This window comes from Pygocentrus nattereri, chromosome 5 (assembly GCF_015220715.1).
Source record: "Pygocentrus nattereri isolate fPygNat1 chromosome 5, fPygNat1.pri, whole genome shotgun sequence".
Taxonomy (NCBI): Eukaryota; Metazoa; Chordata; class Actinopteri; order Characiformes; family Serrasalmidae; genus Pygocentrus; species Pygocentrus nattereri.
The window spans coordinates 41,879,475-41,893,342 of NC_051215.1; the positions used below are offsets into that span (position 1 = coordinate 41,879,475).

General features: G+C 41.3%; 1 protein-coding gene across 2 annotated transcripts in view; it reads right to left on the reverse strand.

The window, feature by feature from the left end:
- Positions 1 to 8,420, reverse strand: part of sertad2b (SERTA domain containing 2b) — a 47,428-nt gene extending 39,008 nt beyond the window's left edge. For both annotated transcript variants that reach the window (XM_017696575.2, XM_017696578.2), the window contains exon 1: positions 8,173 to 8,420. The gene's annotated coding sequence lies outside the window, so the exon portion shown is untranslated. The remainder of the gene's footprint in view (positions 1 to 8,172) is intronic.
- Between the last annotated feature and the right edge of the window lie 5,448 nt (positions 8,421 to 13,868).

Sequence of the window (13,868 nt, forward strand, 5' to 3'; positions counted from 1 at the left end):
ATCATAATTAGTTTCCTTTTGCATTCTTGCTTCTTCTTCATCTCCTCCTCACAAGTAACCATAACCTCAGAAATATTGAGTTTACCAGTAAAAAGGGGTCTAATATAGACTGTCTGTGTAGACAGTGGCTCTGACAGGCACCACAAGTTGAATAATAACATAGAAATCAAATAACAATATACTGAGAATTGTTATGATCTAGTATGTTTTCTCTTGTTCTTACTTAATGCAGGGTTGCTTTACTGCTTTAGATATTGTTTTACTAAATAAAAAATTATTAATGATTACTGATTTTTCAACTTTGTTACAACACACATACACCATAAGGCGAAAGAGAGAGAGGGTATATGGAGTCAAAGACATAAAGGAAAACAGAGATACAGTGATAAAAGAAGAGAAAAACAGAGAGAGGGAGGAAATGAGAGAGATAAAGAGAAGATATGAACAGTGAGACAAAGATAAAAAAACAAAGAGAGAGAGAGGAGGTATGGAGAAAAAAATGACAGAAAGGAAAAGAGAGAGTGATAAAGGGAGAGAAACACCAAGAGGAAATGAGAGTGTAAGAGAGAGAAAGAGAGACAGGAGAGAAGCACAGGTAAAGACAGAAGATAGAGGGAGGAAAAGACAGATAGATTGAGAGAGAGATGAGATATGGAGAGAAAAAAGGAAGAAGAAAAGAGAGAGAGATAGAGAGGAAGTATGGAATGACAGACAAGGAGAGGAAAAGATAGATAGATAGATAGATAGATAGATAGATAGATAGATAGATAGATAGATAGATAGATAGATAGATAGATAGATAGATAGATAGATAGATAGATAGATAGATAGATGTGTGTATGTACACTGTAAGGTCAGAATGGTGCCCAGTGACCCAGTGATGTAGGCTGTAGTATGTGTGTGTATGTGTGTGTATGTGTGAGCTGGGGTTGATGATGTCGTTTTCTGTCCTCAGTGCAGCATGTCCTGACACACACGCACTCATCTATTCTACTCATCTATAATTCAACAGCAACAATTCACTGCACAATAAGACAACAGAAGTCTCATCTCAACTCTGCACTTTGCTGTACTGTAGGAGAGAAAAGCAGCCTTTCTAAAACTCATCAAAATATTTTATATTGAACACAACAGAACAAATGCACAGTCACACAGTAAGCACTATGTCCAACATATCCGCTGCTTCTTGATTTTAACTGGGGATTTGCAGTGTTGAATGAAATTAATCATATAAAATCGGTGTCAAGAAAAAAAATCTGGCAAATGTGCGTCCTGTGCTAGTCATGAAATATCAAATGCACATTAACAGCAGAAAGTGTCTGGCTGCTTAGTCATCAGAATTCCCCTGCTTTCTAGTTTCACACACTGGAGAATAATAACGCACAGCCAAGGCAGGAAACAGAAAAGCACGCAGGCATGAAGAGCAAGATCCTGCTCTACACTATCAGATCCCACACTACACTATCAGTTACTTAGCAGTCAGCATAATCAAGTAATTAAAAAAACAATAAAAGCAACTGTGATTTGGAAACATATTAAAGAATTCCTGTGGAATGATCCCTAAATGAGTGACTTCAGCATAACACACAAACACACACACTCACAAACTCACACACGCACACACACAAACACACACACACACACACACACACACACACACACACACACACACACACACACATTCTAAGCTGATTATCCTTCTGGGTCACGGGAAGTTCAGCTTAACACTCACAGTATAATCTAGAATTTAAACCAAGATTCTAGTTCAACAATAAGAGGGATAGTTATTTCACCAAATAAAATAAACAGTGAACAATAAGTAATGTATCTATAGTTCACATCGTCAATTTGAGCTACTTTACACCAGCTATGAGTGGTGCATGACAGTCAAAATATTGAGTTAATTACTTGACTATGACACAATGCATAAGACCTATATTATATAGATGTACACACACGTGCATGCACACACACACACACACACACACACACACACACACAAACACACACACACACACACACACACACATAGAGAAACACAGATATTGGCCAGTCTTGTCAGTCTCACAACGTAAAGGAAGCTTTTAAACTGACCACCAGAAGTGTATTGCCATTCTTACACCTCCTTTCCTTCTAATTTAAGAAACCTGCTTACAAACCGACAACACTTCTCAAACAAAGAGGAACTGTAGCACTGCTGCAAGCAGTAGGAACTATATGAAAAGTGGCAAGTGATACACAATATGATAGCATGCCAAGCATTTACAAAGATAGAGATTGGGAATCCAATGAAATCCAATGGAGTGACTATCATATGCAATAATTTGTTACTCTGCCTCTCTAAACTGGACTATATGCATCATACTGTAAATGCATATTACAAATGCATACTGAATAAATTCTATCTATCTATCTAAGCTCTGAGGAAAAAAAACAGTGTAAGCTGGAGAGTATTAATCAGCATACAGTTAGCTGTAGCTACTTTAGCAGACAGAGGCGGCCCTTGTTACTCATCCAACACAAACACTACCAATTTTCCCAGCTTTCTGCATAATAAGACATGTTTTCAGCTGCTAAATTACTGTGCTACTGATTTTTAGCCTTTTAACACCTGAGCTGAGTCAAGGTTTTTTTTTTCATTGCTGTGGTTAAAAAGCAGCTCCACCAATTTTTCAGAAATTCAGCATGATTAAATGATAAAGATGTAAACTAAGGCATTCAGAGTTGTTTGGTGTTAAATGCTTCATTCTAGAGAAACTTACTGAGTCAGAATTGTTAGGAACCATATATCCACCTTTAAAGCTACTTAAGTAAGTTATTACAACAAATGGTTATGAATACACACAATTGATGTCTGAGACAAAGTTTTATGATAGTTTTGTGATGAAAATTTGACCTAAAACATATTTTAATCCGTTTATTTTAATCTACTCATGGTAGAGTGCCCTGTGATGGACTGGCGACCGGTCTAGGGTGTATCCTGCCTTCCACCTAATGACCACTGGGATAGGCTCCAGTACCCCACCGCGACCCTGAGGGAGAAGTGGCTTAGAAAATGTGTGTGTGTGTGTGTGTGTGTGTACTCATGGTAGAGGGATATGTTAAGGATGCTGTAAGGTAAAATAGTCTTTTCTTTGATTTTCCATTACTTCATTATCATCAACATTACATATAAATCTCAGAAGACAAGTGTTGGTTCACTGGTGGTTTTGGATAGTAAATAAAATGGCTATATTGCATTGTAGACACTGCGACCCCTGGTTCGTATCACCACCTCTGTAAAGAAATCTGAGGCGGTTTCTCTACAAATGAGCCATTTTACACCAAACCTCTCTGAATAACGTCTGAGTAACATCTGAACCACTGAATTATGCAGACATTTTGAAAAATCTGGAACTCCCCTTTAACCACTTGTTCATCAACTCTTTTGGAAACTCAAATTTCAAAATTAGCCAGAATGCACTTGCCTGTAGATCTAAAGAGATATCAAATGATACAACATAGCAATTATCATGCTCTGAGACTTGTATAAAAATGCTGAGCAGACCAGTGGGCCCAGTCATAGTAGGTTTGCAGTGCATAAACACCTCATTACAAAGACAAAAGCACATTTGAGTGGTGCACAAACCATGGTGTAAATATGATATTAATCATATGTTATGGCATTTAAAGTCTCTATATCTCAATCCAGCTAAATGTGTAAGATATACAAGCTGCTATAGCTTGCATTTGTTGGCCATTCATACATACAGTGTCTGCACTGCAAAGCAATACAGCACGCAAGTTGTTCAGATATCCTATTTTCCAAATAGATAAATAGTCCAATCAAGTACTGTACTCAACGAAATATAACTTGTTCATTTGTTTATTTTGTGACAGCTTTCTGATTTGCAATTGGGGAATCGTCTCATCCTGGAAGTCCAACTGGATAATGTGTATGCAGTTACAGTAGTTTTCAAAGTTTTACCAATATTTAAGTTAATAAAAGCCAGATTTATATTTCATTTTCACTGCTTTTCATAGCTTACTTCCCTGTATTTTGGTGTATCTTTCCATCTCATGACATCTTTCGACAAAAACGTGTGTCAACATACAAGTACTTTCTAAACACCTACCGTGGTGCACTGCTGCACTGCTTACATAGACCTGTGTGAACACTTTATCCTGTTAATATGCACTGAAATGAAAAGAAAGGCTTTCTGCACACTACATGGAGGTAGTATGTGTGAAACATCCAGAACCATCAGCAAAACACTAAATGAGGGACCATCCTTAGGTAGAACAATATTCTATCCCACCATTACACTTCCAGAGACCGGCCCAACACCTTTCTAAATAATTTTATATTGATATTTCCTCTCATTTGTCGCCCTTCTGTTTATATCTATACACTAATGGGACTGTACACATTGCTGTAAAATGTTAAGTAAAGAGTGTGAGAAGTGTGATGCTTTATCAATCTGTGGACACAAGCTTAGAGTGTACTGTTCTACGGTGGAGTATTCCTTCTGAGCATGGCTATCCTGAGGCCAGTCCTAAGGCTGCTCTCCACATCCTCCTCCTCCTGTAAAGGTGGGCCAATGAAATATTAATGCTGCAGTACAACAGGCTGCAGGAGGGAGGCTTCTCACACTGTGAGAGTGTTTGCCAGTGTGTGTGCGTGCATGGCTCTAACATGACTGCAGCTCCAGAGACACTTGATCCCTGCACTTCTGCTCTGACCCTGGAAACGTCCACTGCTACTGCCTCCACACTGGAGTTAAGAAATGAAACTGTTATTAAAAACTAATCAGTGCTTTACTCAGACCTGAAATTTGGATATGAACCCAGCTACAGCCTATCAAGTCCAACTCAACCACCATTTCAAACCAAATCTGACCTGAACTGTTTTAATTCATGTTTTACTTTCATTTTTTCACTTGTGGACCTTGCTGCCAACAACACAAGTGCCTCTAACATGCCAGATTAAAAATGATAATAAGGTAATAAGATAATAATGATTTCCATATAAGATTGAAAAATGGTCAAAACACTGGAAACAGTACATGTAAAACGATATCACCATTAAACACTTCTGTCTCTTCCAAGGGTCTGTCATCTGCTGAGTTACATGATAATCACTGTCAAAATTCAAACTAAGCATCAGGGTATGCAGAGAATATAAAAGTAAAGTGAGCAGAGAAGGGAAGGAGTTTATGCTCTCCCTCTCAAATGACTAGGATTTTTTCTGAAGTCACTTATAAATACTTGAGGTTATGATTTTTGCATTTTTTATTTTTTTAGAGGGCTGACACAGACGGCACTGCAAAAGTCCTGTTTGAGAGCTTTTACATAAATGAGATAGACCAATCAGTATATCACAAAAGCCTTGTATCTCCACTTGCTTTTTTTGCAAACATTGAAAACATCAGTTACCCTTTACATTGTGTCTAAATTCCATAATGAATGGACCAAATTAAATAGTCAAAATATATTTAAAATATGACAATTTAACTGACAATATAAATAGAGCTCTGTAGAATCAAGACAACTGTAACATATAGCATACTGAAAATCATTTAAGTTCTTAACTTTAGAATCAATCAAATATTGCAATGAATCTGAAAATGTGTACATTACTTCATCCCTAGAAATGAGTAAGGGGAAAGATTCAAGCAGAGAGGTTTAAATGGTTTACATGCAGGCTAAAATCCTTTAACGGTAGGAAATTTGAACCTGACCAACAAATGTTTGAGAATTGATGTCTGAGACCAAACAAGCTCACTGTGAACAATTGAGTCTTGCTAAGTTTGTACAAATATCAAGCTCTAGTGATCAGCATTTCTGATTCAGCAGCACAAGAGAAGTGAGGTTCTAATAGAGCTGTGCTGAAATGCAGTGGTGAGTGTGTGAGACCACAGACACGTGCCTGGCTGATGGATGAGCACAGTTTGGGTTTCCTGAGGTGGGAGGAACAGGTTGAAGGAACATGAAGCAAGACAGCAAGAAGGATCTGCTGGTGTGAACTGGCTGAAAACTCACACATCAGGTGACAGGACAAATTATGAGCTCTCAAGGATAGCAGGCAGGCAAAAATGCCATGGACAAGGTGAACTAAGATTCTGATATCTTCGAAAGCTACAATACTGATATCTTGATATCCCTTCTAGATCAAAACTTAAAGATTATGACAGTCAGCTCAGTAGGCAGAACATGGGTCACTTTTATCACTAGTATGGTTATAAGATTGAATATGTCATGTATTTTTTTGCAGTGTTAAACAGAGTAGGTGTTTCCTGCTAGTCATAACAGAAAGCAGGTCACTGCCTCGGGCCGTGTGTGAATTCCCCTATACACGAATAAAGAAATAAGGAAAATACTCTGCAGAGTCAACATAACAAAATGTATGTGGTCAATAATACACAGTTGGACAAAAAAGCAAACACAGACCCTCAAAGATTGGAAAGGAGTTACAGAAAAGCTGGCTGCATTCAGGCCAAAGAGCTAACGGTATACAACCCTGTGAGCAGCACTAGGCTAATGAGGTGAGCACAATCAGTCTGAGCTCTGAGCATGGCACACAGAGCAACGCTCTAATCTGGATTATCAGCAAAATTAGATGTGCTTTAAAGGCTCTAATCCAACATAGACAAAACTACAACCACCATCATTTGATAGAAAAACAGTAAGTGTGGGTAGAAAAGATGTAAAGCCCTTAAAGTTCTACTTGATGAATTCCAAAGCCATCGGCTTAGACAAGAATCTGTGGGTTGTGTCTCCAAAGCTTCCTCAAATTTACAGTCTGTATGAGAAACTCAAAGATTTTTGATGTGTCAACCTGCTTCTCTAGTTATAAGAGGATAATAACATAAAGCTTGCTTGTCGACAGATAAAGCTTCTATGGATCTGTGTAATGACATTAAAGAAAGTAAGCATCCACTGGTACACTGTAAAAAGTAACGCATTGACCCCTGAATAATTTACATCACATTAACATAGTTGTTTCAAATGTACAATAATTGTGTTAATGTAATATGAAGAGTTTAATTCCAAAATGCTGTACATCCATTTGTGACAGTTCTGAAAGAGTTTTGATGAGAATAACTGCTGATGTATAATCAAAAACATATTTTTATTTCTCTAACAAAGGTGGTATTAATCAGAATATAGCATATATTTCTTGTGGAAGGAAGGTGGAAAAGATGCACATAGGTGAATGAAATACTTTTTTAGCTGTATGTGGTTGGAACGGGCTAACGAACACAAAACTTCAAAAGTCCTGTTCCTAGAAACCAGTTATCATGAATGTCAATCAACCTCAGTTTCTGAAAAAAGTGATGCCTTTCCTTTACTCAATTCAAAGATGTACAGCATTTCCACACAAATGAAATGTGCTGGATCAACACAATTATAGTCAACTGATGTGAACTGAAAGACAGAACTGTGTTGGTGCAAAGTGTTTTAGTCTTGTGGAGCTGCTGAAGACATTTAAATCAAGTCCATTCAATGCACCGCTCTTTTTCAGCCTCCTCTACACTTTTAAAAAAGTGCCTGTTCTTTAATGAAGGGAATAGCTCTATATAGAATATATAACAACAGATGAAAGCCCTTTGGTGCTATACAGATCCATTTTCAAAAACATTCTATATACAACCATAAATAACACCAATCTGAAAAACCATTTGACCAGGCAAATAACCAGCTAAGCATGAAATGGTTCTATATAGAACCATCTTTTTTAAGAGTGCATGAAATTTCAGAGCAAGTCAGCATTACTGAGGAGATCAGTGGAGGTCAGTGCAGCAGCACAACACCAGGCAAGTCTCCGTGCTCTTATAAAACACTTATATAATAGCACTGTGGCCAGTGTGTCCCGCTTTTACAGGGACTGAGGGGAAACACTGATCATAAGCGTGTCATGTGGTTCCTCTTGTTCACAACAGTAGTACTTCTGCAGCTCGCGCAACGCATAAGCAGCGCGTGCAGCGTTTTAAAAGGCCCACCCTAACCACATTTTGCCCATCACTGAACAGAAGTGAACGCAAACAGGTTAATTCAGAGCCAACCCGCACATGCACGGTCACTCTGAGACCCGTCCTACTCTCTGACCCACATCAAGACGGGCTTTACAGCTCGTTTAGTTTGAAGTGTGAACTAACGAGAAGCATAGAGAGCTCTACAGCGTCCACTCACCCGTTTTTGAAGGACTCGTCCGGTCCCGTTTAATAAAAGTAACTCACGGACTGCCCCTGCTGACACTTCACAAGATCGAGACAGGCGCGAGCCCGCATGCCGTTCGGCTGACCGTGGAGGGCCCCCTTCGTTTCACGAGCCACTTTCTAAGCGTTATCATCCGTAGAAGCACGGCGGCAATTGTCTCAGTGTCAGAAAGTGTGAAGGAGGGCACAGATTCGCAAGCTAAACGCCTCGGCTGTAACTGCCAGGCATGGAAATGATTGACAGCTCGTGCGGTGGTTCGAGGGTTGAGTCTCTGAGCTAGGCCCCGCCCACCAGGCGCATCAGCCAATAGAATCTTAAGGCAAGGCGGTTCGGAGCTGTGCTGTTACTTAAAGAAGCTGCTAAGAGCAGAAATCGTTTTACAGAGAACTTTGCTTCGTCTGCATAGGCTGGTGTGGGATGATTATGCGCTATAAAGCCCCCACAAGCATATAAACAACGCTAAATGTGCATCATTGCTTATGATTTCTGTGAATAATATCAGAAGGAGCGCCTGGCTGTAAAGTATTTGGCGTATCCCTTCATCTTCTTTGTTACTTAGTGAGGAGAAATGAAGTAACGGTAGGTCTCCTAGAGTAGCCTTATAGCAGACTTGAGGCAGATCAGTATCCTTGTGGCAGTGGAGGAGTGAAAAGGCAGCATGCTCTGGCACCATGCCTACTTACTGCTTGGCTCAATCTTTTTGTTACAAGTTCAATCTGTGCTGCATAACAGGAAATGGAGAGCTCGAGAAGATGAAAATAGTCATATTACAGCCAGAAAACATCCTAATCTACTGTAGCTGAGGATACAGTGGAGATTGTGCTTTCCCTTTTACTCATTTGACATACAAAGCATAGAGCTTTTTTAGTATGGAGTCCAATGGTAAATTGAATGTGTATGTGTGCACGTCGGTAGCCTATATTGTGTTTATCTAGCATAAGTGGGTGGGTTGATGGGTGGGTGCTTGTGGAGCACGCTCGGATGGAGTATAAATACAAACAGTGATTAATCTTGGGCAATGACAGTTGATTCTAGGGTAGTGCTCACTATCCTGCCTGAGCAGTGATTATCTGCTTTACCGGGGACTCTCTCTGTCCAGCACTCAGCAAGTAAACATCATAATCTGTGTGATGAATGACCAACCTATTTTTAATAGTTCTTGCTTATTTTAACAAAGTATTGCTATAATTGCTAAACACCCCCAAAAATCACTCACTGTTTACAGGCCTAATTCATAACTCATAATAAACAACAACCTTTTTCAGTGCCTCAGAAAAGACAGCAATAAATAATGATTCATTGCCACAGGAATGATAAACATAAATACTGAATGATCTTTTTAAATCCATACCTGTAGTAACAGCACATTCTATAAAGTCAATAATAAACACCTTTATAGTTCTTGGATAAACCATGCAGGCTCTGACTGCATAGACTTGGTTGTATTACTGCCTATTATTACAGCAACAAGCAGCAAGTTGTACTGCATATTTATCATTGGATCCACAAAGCACTGCACTCTAGCAGACTGAAGGGGGGCACACTCGCCCTACTTAAGCTGTCGCCAAGCATGCACAACAGTGTGCTGTGTCACCTCCTAGTGTTCTGGACTTATTATGGCACCATTTTTGACAGCTACAGAGCCCTCAGCCAAGTTGGTTCTAGAGCCAAACCTACGAATATGCTTACCAAACAAGAACTTTGCAGCATATTGCCATTAGAACATACCAGACAGGCCACATTTCCATGTCTTTGGAGTAAGTCACAGGAGAAGCTGCTCCTATGCCAAGAAAAGAGGCTTTAGTCCGCCATCTAGAGGAAAGAGAACGTTAGTGCAAAGTTGAGGTATATTGTGCGTAATGCAGTAGGTCACACACTCCCACTATCCACCCACACACACACCTATACACACGCCCACACTGTCACCCTGTCTCTGTCTTTCAAACGCACATATGCACAAGCTTGTATTGCTATCTTCGTGAGGAAAACTGTGTAGTTAAATGTGGTAAATACACTGAACTTAGCCCTACGTTTCCTAATTTTTCAAATCATAATAACAATGAGTAATATCAATAATGATATACCTCATTTTTATACAATAAGTGTATTTGCATTTTCTGCTACTCACAATCCAAATAGTCTTAAACACATTAAATTATGTTGAGATTTGGGCTCAGCAACAGCAGCTGCTTTGTTGTATTACATTTTATTTTCTTTTATGTCCTTTTCTCAGTAACAGCTTCTCGAGGGTTCACATTCTTTCAGACTCATAGTGTTGAGATGTCCTCTCACAGTGGAAGGCTGGACAGCAACACCTGTGGATTTCTTTCAGATCTGAAGCAAGAGTGGAGCTTTAAGAGCTGTTTATCTGAAGGTGACAGTTCTGGTGGTCTATCAGGTGGTGTTTGTATTGTGTGGTTCTTAATCTAATAATCTAATTTTCTGTTTACAGTTGAATGCAAATGTTTGAGTACTCCCAGTCAAATTAAAGGTTTTGTTGATATTATAAGTTAAAACATCTTATACAGAGAATTTAAACAAACTTGGAAAAAATATTCTAATATTGGAAAAACACATAAAGCATAAAATATTCACCTTAACTTTTTCACAGACCACACTTTTTGTTTTATTTTTTTCCTCAACATGTTAAATTCAGCAAATAAAGAGTAACTATGCAATAAAATGTGCAGAAGTGTGTTCTGTAGATCCCTAGAAGTACACATCTGTAGACAATATGTTACGCCATTGTCGCTTAAAAAATTCAACAAAACATTGGTTGGCCAGGGGTGCCCAATTATGACTCCTGTTTTTTCCTTTGACATTCCCATTCCTTGCCCCAGTGGATAACCTTATATGTATTGCACTCAGAAATATCTCCTGGAAACTGAAAAACCTGCCTGTTTTGACTGAAAATTAAACAAATGAAGTGTGATCTCTGACTTTTGCATGCTAGTGCACATGGAGAGAGAAGCATAATGAATACCAGAATGGAATCAAAGGTAAAGAAAACACATTCAGCATGACAATAACAGACAAAAACAAAAGATAAAATGACATTAAAAAAAACAGATTAAGTAGCTAAACTAAACACAACTATGAAATAAAAAGCAGAAAAGAAAAAAAAACATACAGACCCCTAGGCTTCTTCCCACGGTGTCAAATTTTTCATATTTTCATTCACTCTGAGAATATTTGGTTACCACAAAGAGCTAACCATACAGGCACACACCCTTTCTCCTTTCTCATTTTAAAGCATATTATCCATCCATCCACCCATCCATTATCTTCCGCTTCTCCGGGCTTCGGGTCGCGGGGGCAACATCCTAAGCAATGAGGCCCAGACCTCCCTTTCCCCAGCCACTTCCACTAGCTCTCCAAGGGGTATTCCAAGGTGCTCCCAGGCCAGCTGGGCAATATAGTCACGCCAGCGTGTCCTGGGTCTTCCCCGGGGTCTCCTCCCTGGTGGACTTGCCTGTGACACCTCCCGAGGGAGGCGTCCAGGAGGCATCCTAACCAGATGCCCGAACCACCTCAGCTGGCTCCTATCGACGTGAAGAAGCAGCGGCTCTACTCCGAGTCCCTCCCCGATGACTGAACTTCTCACCCTATCTCTAAGGGAGAGTCCAGACACCCTGAGGAGGAAACTCATTTCGGCCGCTTGTATTCGCGATCTTATTCTTTCGGTCATTACCCAAAGCTCATGACCATAGGTGAGGGTGGGAACGTAGATCGACCGGTAAATCGAGAGCCTTGCCTTATGGCTCAGCTCTTTCTTTACCACAACAGTAAAGAGCCCACATCACTGCTGACGCAGCACCAATCCGCCTGTCAATCTCCCGCTCCCCATCACTTGTGAACAAGACCCCAAGATACTTGAACTCCTCCACTTGAGGCAAGAGCCTATCCCTGACCCAGAGAGGGCTCTCCGCCCTTTTTCGCCTGAGAACCATGGCCTCGGATTTAGAGGTACTGATTCTCATCACGGCCGCTTCACACTCGGCTGCGAACCGATCCAGCGAAAGCTGACGTTCACGGCCTGATGTCCCCAGTAGGACCACATCATCTGCAAACAGCAGTGGTGTGACCTTGAGGTCACCAAACCGGACACCCTCCATTCGCTGACTGCGCCTAGAAATTCTATCCATAAAAATTATGAATAGAATCAGTGACAAAGGGCAGCCCTGACGGAGTCCAACTCTCACTGGGAACGAGTCTGACTTACTGCCAGCTATGCAAACCAAACTCCAGCTTTGTTTCTACAGGGCCTGAATGGCTCATAGCAAAGAGCCATGTACCCCGTACTCCCGAAGCACCTCCCACAGAATACCCCAGGGAACACAGTCGAATGCCTTCTCCAGACCCACAACGCACATGTGGACTGGTTGGGCAAACTCCAATGAACCCTCCAGAATCCTGGAGAGGGTGAAGAGTTGGTCCAGTGTTCCATGACCAGGGCGGAACCCGCACTGCTCCTCCTGGATCCAAGGTTCGACTAAAGCTGGACTCTCTTCTCCAGTACACCTGCATAGACCTTACCAGGGAGGCTGAGGAGTGTGATTCCCCTGTAGTTGGAACACACTCTCCAGTCCCCATTTTTAAAAAAAGGCACCACCACCCCAGTCTGCCAATCCAGTGACACTGCCCCCGATGTCCACGCAATGTTGAAAAAGTGTGTCAGCCAAGACAGCCCCACAACATCCAGAGCCTTCTTGAGGCCTTGCCACCAAGAAGCTTCTTAACTACCTTAGCGACTTTGGCCTCAGTAATGGACAAGCCTATTCCCATGTCCCCAGACTCTGCCTCCTCACTGGAGAATGTGTCGGTGGGATTGAGAAGGTATTCAAAGTATTCCTTCCACCGCCCAATGACGTCTTCAGTCAGCAGCACACCATCTCCACTATATACAGTGCTAGTGGCACACTGCTTTCCCCTTCTGAGTCTCCTGACGGTTTGCCAGAATCTTTTCGGAGCCAACTTAAAGTCACTTTCCAAGTCCTCACCAAACTCTTCCCACACACGGGTTTTTGCCTTGGCGACGACTGAAGCCGCAGATCGCTTGGCCTGTCGATACCTGCCAGCTGCCTCTGCCTCTGCCTTCAGCTTGACGGCATCTCTCACCTTGGGTGTCCACCACCGGGTTTGAGGATTACCACCCCGACAGGCACCAACTACCTTACGGCCACAGCTACAGTCAGCCGCTTCAACAATGGAGGAGCGGAACATGGCCCATTCTGAGTCAATGTCCCCCACCTCCCCCGATATCTGGTCAAAGTTCTGATGGAGGTGTGAGTTGAAGATCAATCTGACAGGTTCTTCTGCTAGACGTTCCCAGTAAACTCTCACTATGCATTTGGGCTTGCCTGGTCTGACTGGCATATTCCCCTACCACCTGATCCAACTCACCACCAGGTGGTGATCAGTTGACAGCTCAGCTCCTCTCTTTACCCGAGTGTCCAAAACACATGGCCGCAAGTCCGATGACACGACTACAAAGTCAATCATTGAACTGCAGCCTAGGGTGTCCTGGTGCCAAGTGCACTTATGGACATCCTTGTGTTCAAACATGGTGTTCGTGATGGACAAACTGTGGTTTGCACAGAAGTCCAAAAACTGAATACCACTCGGGTTCAGATCAGAGAGGCTGTTCCTCCCAATCCCAACCAGTGAGG